This window comes from Panthera pardus, unplaced genomic scaffold (assembly GCF_024362965.1).
Source record: "Panthera pardus isolate Hobbes unplaced genomic scaffold, ASM2436296v1 HiC_scaffold_7, whole genome shotgun sequence".
In the NCBI taxonomy this organism is placed as follows: Eukaryota; Metazoa; Chordata; class Mammalia; order Carnivora; family Felidae; genus Panthera; species Panthera pardus.
In genome coordinates, this window is record NW_026527002.1 from 69,722,249 (window position 1) to 69,729,188 (window position 6,940).

At 52.0% G+C, this 6,940-nt stretch overlaps 1 long non-coding RNA gene across 1 annotated transcript in view; it reads left to right on the plus strand.

The window, feature by feature from the left end:
• The window catches only part of LOC128775342 (uncharacterized), a 219,396-nt gene extending 215,070 nt beyond the window's left edge, over nt 1–4,326 (plus strand). Inside the window, exon 4 of the long non-coding RNA XR_008420070.1 lies at nt 3,470–4,326. This is a non-coding gene — a long non-coding RNA (uncharacterized LOC128775342). The remainder of the gene's footprint in view (nt 1–3,469) is intronic.
• The last annotated feature ends 2,614 nt before the right edge of the window (nt 4,327–6,940 follow it).

Sequence of the window (6,940 nt, forward strand, 5' to 3'; positions counted from 1 at the left end):
AGATGTCTCTCCTCACTCACTATTCTTTAGCCACACTGACCTCTGCTGAGTGATACACCCCATTCTCACCCACCTCAGGTCCTTTGCACATGCCATTTCCCTGCTTGGAATGCTCATTCCCTCTATTTTTTGCACAGTGAGTGTCTTCTTGTCCTCCGCTTCTCCCGTTGTTTCCTCCCACTGCTCTCTGCTTTTCCTTCCTGGCATGATCTGTCCTGATACATTTATCTGTGTTTGTTTCACATCTGTCTGCTTTCATGAGACTGAGATCCTGAAGGGGCAAAGATGAGGTCAATTTCGCCTACTGCAGTAAGAATAATAAAAGCCAGTGCTTTGACCCCACTGACCATGTGCCAGGCACTGTTCTAAGTTTGAAGCTGACCCAACCATATAAGCCTCCTAAGACCCTCTTGGGTGTAGATGCTCTTCTTGCCTTCATTTTACAAATGAGGAAACTGAGGCACGGAGAGGTTAAGTCCTGTGACCCAGTGTCCCATCTAGTAGATGGTCAAACCAGAATTCAAAACCACACTGTGCTCCAGGGGTCCATATTCTTAACCCCTCCGGGCAGGGCCTTACTAGTGCTTCCCCAGAAGGGATGTTCAGGGAATGGTTGGTACATGAATCAAAGGGCCACTTGTCCCATGTCTTGGGGAGGTCCTCACTGTGGTGTCTGTGCTGGATCCAGGACTGGCAGCATGTTAAAGAGGAAGGGACCTGGAATGCAATCAGGGTCCCTCTGTATTCACTAAGCGGTGATTGTAGAAAGTCTCTACTGAGCCATGATGTTCTGAGCTCAGAGGGGAGTGGTGCTTGCACGGGGCACAGGAGAGTCTGGGAGGTGGGCTGAGGGCTCATAGTGTGTACCCACAAAGTATCCTCTGCCCTTGCCCTCTTAACGGGCTTCTCGTCTCTGGGGACAGGGCCTCACATGCACTGTCTTTCAGGTGAAAGTAGCTTTCAAGCTGGGAGGGAGAAGACCCCCCCCCCCCCCAGCAGGGGATGGCCTGGGCTGGGTGACAAGGACGAGGGACAGACACAGTTCTTGTAGGATATGGAGGGTGGCCCCCACGTGTTCTCTCATCCTTGGCATGCCCTTGCCATAAAGTGGCGATTTTGCTGACTTCCAGTTGCAGGGTCAAGTGTGGGGGGGCTTCAGGTGACCCCCTGCCCGTGCCACAAGACGGAAGGGCCCCCAAGAGCATCCTGAGTCTCCGGACAGGACGGTGAGGGGCCACCACCACGACCCTGTGGCCTTTCTAAACAGATGCCCAGAATCATCGGTTTGACTTTCTGACTCTTTCCAGGAAATCCCTGCTCAGTGCCTTCAAAAAAACTTCTCCCTAATACTTAGTTCTGAGCGTTGTTTTGTTCTTTTCCTCTCTCCTAATCCTCCCTCCTTCCTGATCCTCTCTCCAGGGCCCTGCCTTACACTCTGCTTCCCGTCCTTCCACATTATGTGGGTGTCGCTTTCTCTCTGCTTCTCTCACTGCCCCGTTACCTCACTCTGGTCTTCAGATAAACAGCTTTCAAAGGAACCCACGTGCTGACTTCTTGGAGACTTGCCCGCCTGGCATCAGATCCAGCCCTGCACCCCGAGTCCCTCCCCCAACCCCCCCCCCCCCCAGCAGGGGGAGAAGGACATTTGGTCCTGCAACCACCCGCCATAGGCATCTGACTCAGCCTGGATGCTTCTCATCTCTGGAAGGTGCTCTGGCCCCAGGCCTGGACCTGACAGCAGGGCCTGGCTGCAGTTTTCACTGGTGACCCCTCCCAGTGCCTTCCTCTTACTTCTGGAGATCACTGCAGCCCCTGGATGCCGCTCCTTCTGCCCCAGAAACTGTGACATGCAGAGCCGTGGGGCCCTAGCTTCTCCACTTAGTAGATGTACCTTGACCAGCCTCCTGAAGCCAGGCTGGATTCTGATCCTCGCTCCATTATTTACTAGGAGGGTGATCCTGGATGAGTTTCATAAGAACTCTGTGCCTTGGTTTCCTCATCTGCAAAATGGAACGCTGACATAGCGTCCGCCTGTGGTGGACTGAACTATGGGCTCCAGTCCTTGACTCCCCCATAATCAAATTAACACGAGTACACCTTTGCCACAGCCTCCAGGTGGGCAAACGCACTCCTCCCCGCCACGGCTTCCGTCTTGGCCTCGCGACTTGTTTTGGCCCGTGGGGTGTTAGCAGCATGACTGGAGCGGAAGATGGAAATTGGACAAGGTTGGGCTTCCTTTCTCACGTACGTTTCATCGTGGCAGCAGGCCTCTGATGGCCTCCAATCCACAGAGGATGAGAGACGTGGAGCGGATCCTAAACTCACGCCTCGAGTGGAGCTGAGCTCAGACAAGCCCCCCCGGTACCAGCCGGAGCCCGAGCTGACTGGCAGGCATGCGAGTGAGAAACAGACGCTTGTTGTTGTTTGCCTTGGGCTGGGATGTTTTGTTACACAGCGTCCTTGGAGCCATAGTGGACTGCTACATCGCCTCGTAGAGTTTATTGTAGGAACTTTAACTGAGTGGGTCCATTCATGTATTAGATTTCTATTGCTGCTGTGACAAATTGCCACCCACTCAGTGTCCGAAAGCTGTATTATCTTACAATTCCATAGGTTAGAGGTCCAACGTGGGTCTCACTACGCTAAAATCAAGGAACACAGGGCTGGTTCCTTCTGGTGGCTCTAGGGGAGAAGTGTTTTCTTGTCATCCCCAGTTTCTAGAAGCCCCTTGCATTCCTCGGCTAGCAGCCCCTTCCTCTGTCTGCAAAGCCAGCGACATAATGCCTCTCCATGCCTTCCTTCCATGGTTACCTTTTCCTCTGACTGACTCTTCCCATTTTGGATGCTTCTGATTATATCGGACCCACAGAAATCACAAAGGATAATCTTTCGCTTTTAACGTCAGCACGTTAACTTTCTTCTCCTCTGCCACTTAAATCTGCCTTTGCCACGCAACCTAACTAGTCACAGGATTCGGGGATTGGGATGTGGGCATCCGCAGGTGGCCATTACTCTGCAGACCACAGCACACTGGGCACTTAGAGTGGGGCTTCACGTGCACCGGGTACTTTGTACCCACTGGCATGACTTCCAGCCTTAGCATTCCCATTCACGAGATGAGATGAGAGGTTGTCCCATCTGACGTCTGCGTGGGCTTCTCAGATGGGCTTTGTTGTGCTGGACATGGGGAAATATTCCATCTCTTGGTCCTGGATGGACTGGAAGCTTATGAGACAGGAAGGGGACAAGGTCAGTTTCCTAACTGGCTTTGGAGCAGACCAGAGGTTCTTCAGGATGCTGATAATGCTCCTGATTAATGATCATGGCAAGTCCCCCGTGGTCCTCCCTGTCAGTCAGCATAGCCCCCCAGCACGGGACTGGTGGAGTGACCAGGAGGGCTGGGGGAGGCCAGGCGGGGGCCAGCCCATATCTCCACGTGCCCAGCTGATTCTTCCCTTGCACTTGACAGGTCCTTCTCCTCTTCCCACATAAATGGACTGCAGGGAAAAAGAAACTTCCTGGCCTGCCTGATACCAACTCTAAGGAGGTAGAGGAAACAAAACCCATTGACAGTGATAACCTCTCGCCAGACTTCTGTGTTAATGGAGGGGCTGCAGCTGGCTGCAGGATGCGTTCAGAGGTGTTGGTTGGGTGTGAGTTCCCACAGAAGGGGAGCTAGAATTCAGTGTGTGAGAACAGAGTGGGAACAGTGTGGTACTAACCAGTAGGAGAGGAGCCCAGGTTCGAGGGTTCCTGGGATTTGGAGGTTCCATCAGTGACTGACTGTGTCGCCACCAGAAAGCAAGTGACGCGTTCCGTCCTACAGTTTCTTCATGGTGGCCAAGTGGAGTTCACAGGGCTTTCCCCACAGTTGAAAGGAGATGCTGTGTGATGATCTTTGCTGGAGATGAAGCTACAGAGAATCATGGGAAGAACTTGACGGTTCTTTGGACATCACCAAACTTGCTTGGGGACATGAGGCCCAGAGAGGTGACGTATGATCCAAGGTCACACAGCTGCTGGGGAGTAAAACCAGGTCCTGGAACCAACCTCAGTTTCCGCCCTCCTTTTCCTTCGGCATCCCGTGTCGCCATCTTTGTTCCCGACACCTGTTGCCTGAAGCGCCCTGATCTGTTTCAGCCCTGCCAGTTGACCTTCTGCCCTAAGCTAATCCCTCGGTGGCTTCAACATGGCCAGTAGCCTCTCACCACGTACTTTAGGCATCCCACGGTTTCACGTGACAGGCTCTGGCTACAGGTCTCGTTCATATTGCTAATTGCGTGACCCATGATGGTAAATCATGACTGGGGGCCAGGAATGTGGGTCCAGGTTTGCAGGGCTAACTTTCATGTGACGACTTGGGTAGGCCATGGTGTCTACGTATAAATATGCATACACACACAGGCCCCTGGTTCTTTTCTCTGGAGAAATCGGAGTAGTCTGTGCAGTTAAAACAAGCCAGATTTAGGGCCACATCCAGGAACTGCCACTGCGTAGAGAAAATTATTAATTGACTTCATTGGGCCTCACTGTCTTTGTGGGTAAAATGGAAATAATATTAATATCTGCCACGTGGGTGGCAATAAAGACTAAACAGGACAGTAACTGTAAATCACTTCACATGCGGCCCGGCAAACAGTGCTCAGCAAATAATGCTGTTTATCGTGAGATGTATACTGTCTGCAAAAGCCACGTAGGTGCACAAATCAGTCTACTGGCTGTCTGACAAATGACCCCAGAACTTAGGGGTTTAACACCAGGACTGTTTATTTTTCGCGGTCTTGTGGGGTGCTTGAGCCCTGCAGGGTGGTTCTTCTGTTCCACTTGGAGTCAGTGTGGCTGCGTTCACGGGGGGAGCCCTGCGAGGCCGCGTGGCCAGAAGGCTTTACGTGGGGCCTCAGCCGGGATGACTGGGGCAGCGGCTGAGGCCTCTCGCTTACTCTGAGACCTTGTCATCATAGTCCATCATAGTCCAGCCGGACCTTCTTTTCCAGTGTGGCGGCTGGACCCCCCCCCCCAAGTGCCTGGTGTAAAACCTGCCCGGCCTCCCTAGGGCAAGGCTCAGAACTTCCATCACATTCTGCTGGTCAAGCGGTCACAGGTCAGCCCAGATTCAGGGGCAGGAGAAACGGACTCTCACTTTGGAGGGGAAAAACAACATGCGTGTACAGAAACGGGAGGAATTCTTGGCAAGCCTCACCAGACGCAGCCAACCCCAGGGCCTAAGTTGCTTTTAGAGTTTATGACTCTCAGCCTCTACCGTTTAACCTCTTGGGTTATCTGTCCTAATCTAGTGAGTACCAGCAGGGACTCTGGAGCCAGACTGTCTTGTTTCAGATCCAGCCTCTGCCACAGACTAGCTGTGTGGCCTTAGGCTAGTTTCTTATTGTTTCCCCATCAGGAAAATGGGGATAATATTAGTACTGAGGCAGAGCTTGCGTGAGGATACGCCCACATGTGTATAGGCAGGTGTACGTATACAGATATGCATGTGTGTGTATGTGAATGTGCATGTATATGTGTGCACAGCCAAGTATGTCTGTATTTGTGTGCACACATGTGCGTATACATACGAACGTATGCACATGCACGTGTGTGGTTGAAATTGAGGACACTGCTTCTAAAGCTGTTTCCCTGTTTGTATGTTTGCAGCTTGCCTTGGCTCTGGACACAGGTCGTGCTTTTTTTTTTTTTTTTTTTTTTTTGAAAATACTAAAATTGGACCTGGGAGTTGGTCCCCAGCTGGAATTGGGACTGAGTGAGCCCTCCCCAGGCCAACAGCTGGCACCTTCACTGCAGGAGCAGTTCCCTGGGCCGGGCCTTGAGAAGTGGCAGTGTCAGTGGGTCCTGGTAGAATGCGGACAGTCCTCGGCCCCGTCCCAGGCCTGCTCAACTAGTTGCTGTGGGGGGATCTGCACAGGGACCACACTGTGCTGCTTCTGTCCATGGCTGCTTTCCTAGCTGCCTTCGCTGGTGCCACCTTCAGTCTCTGATGAAGTCCCTTTCCTTTTTCGTCCCCCCCAAAACACCCACATCTTCTCCTCCCCCAGTCAGGATCTCAGAGGGGTCCACGCACAGGCCTCGTTTCGTATTTGGACCTTCGGTTTTATTTCACTTGCCTACATTACTGAGAAAGACTTAGTATCCTTGGCTCACCTTTTGCAGGCTGAGCTGAGGTCAGGCTTAGCTCTGGGTGGCCCGACCACCTGGGCCTCTCTCCCTTCCTTTCATAATGAGCTGATTTCCCCTAGGGTACAGCTTCTGGGCAGGGTGACCCCACCACTTTGTTCCCTGAGCCTTCCCACTAGGGGGGAAGAAACCCAGCTATCATTTATTGATCATCTATGCTATGCACATATATCGCTCTAATTATTACCCTGCAGGGAAGATATTATTATCCTGAAGCTAAGAGATAATCAGCAATTTACCAAAGGCACCAGCATTTAAACCCTGTCCACCTAACTGGAAAGCCTTTTTTTACTCTTCACCATACTGGAGGTGAGATATGAAGGATTTCTTTTCAAGGCCGTAGGTCCTAAATACTTCTCTTTGTATGTGCACAAAATCTTGCAGAGAAAATTTTTTTCCCCCAATTTAAAATGTGCCGACTGTCCTTGGGGTTACAAACATGTCCCAGAAAGTCAGGAGCTGGCCGAGTTGGAAGGCACATATGACGTGAGCCCGGCCAGGGTGCGGTGACGGGGAATCCCGCTGCTACTCACTGCCCTCCTCTGTTGAGACTTTCAGTTTGTAAACATGTTTTCTTCCCCGCACTTTGGCATCCATCATGACTTAAATTCCAGGTTGTCCAGCCCTTGTAGAAAGGAGTTCAGATCTTGGCATTAAACGGTGCCCACTGTGTGTGCAGGGCTTTGCCACCACAGAAGGCTTCCCGAACCTCCGCTGATCCACACAGCTGCCTGGACAGGATGTCGGCCTC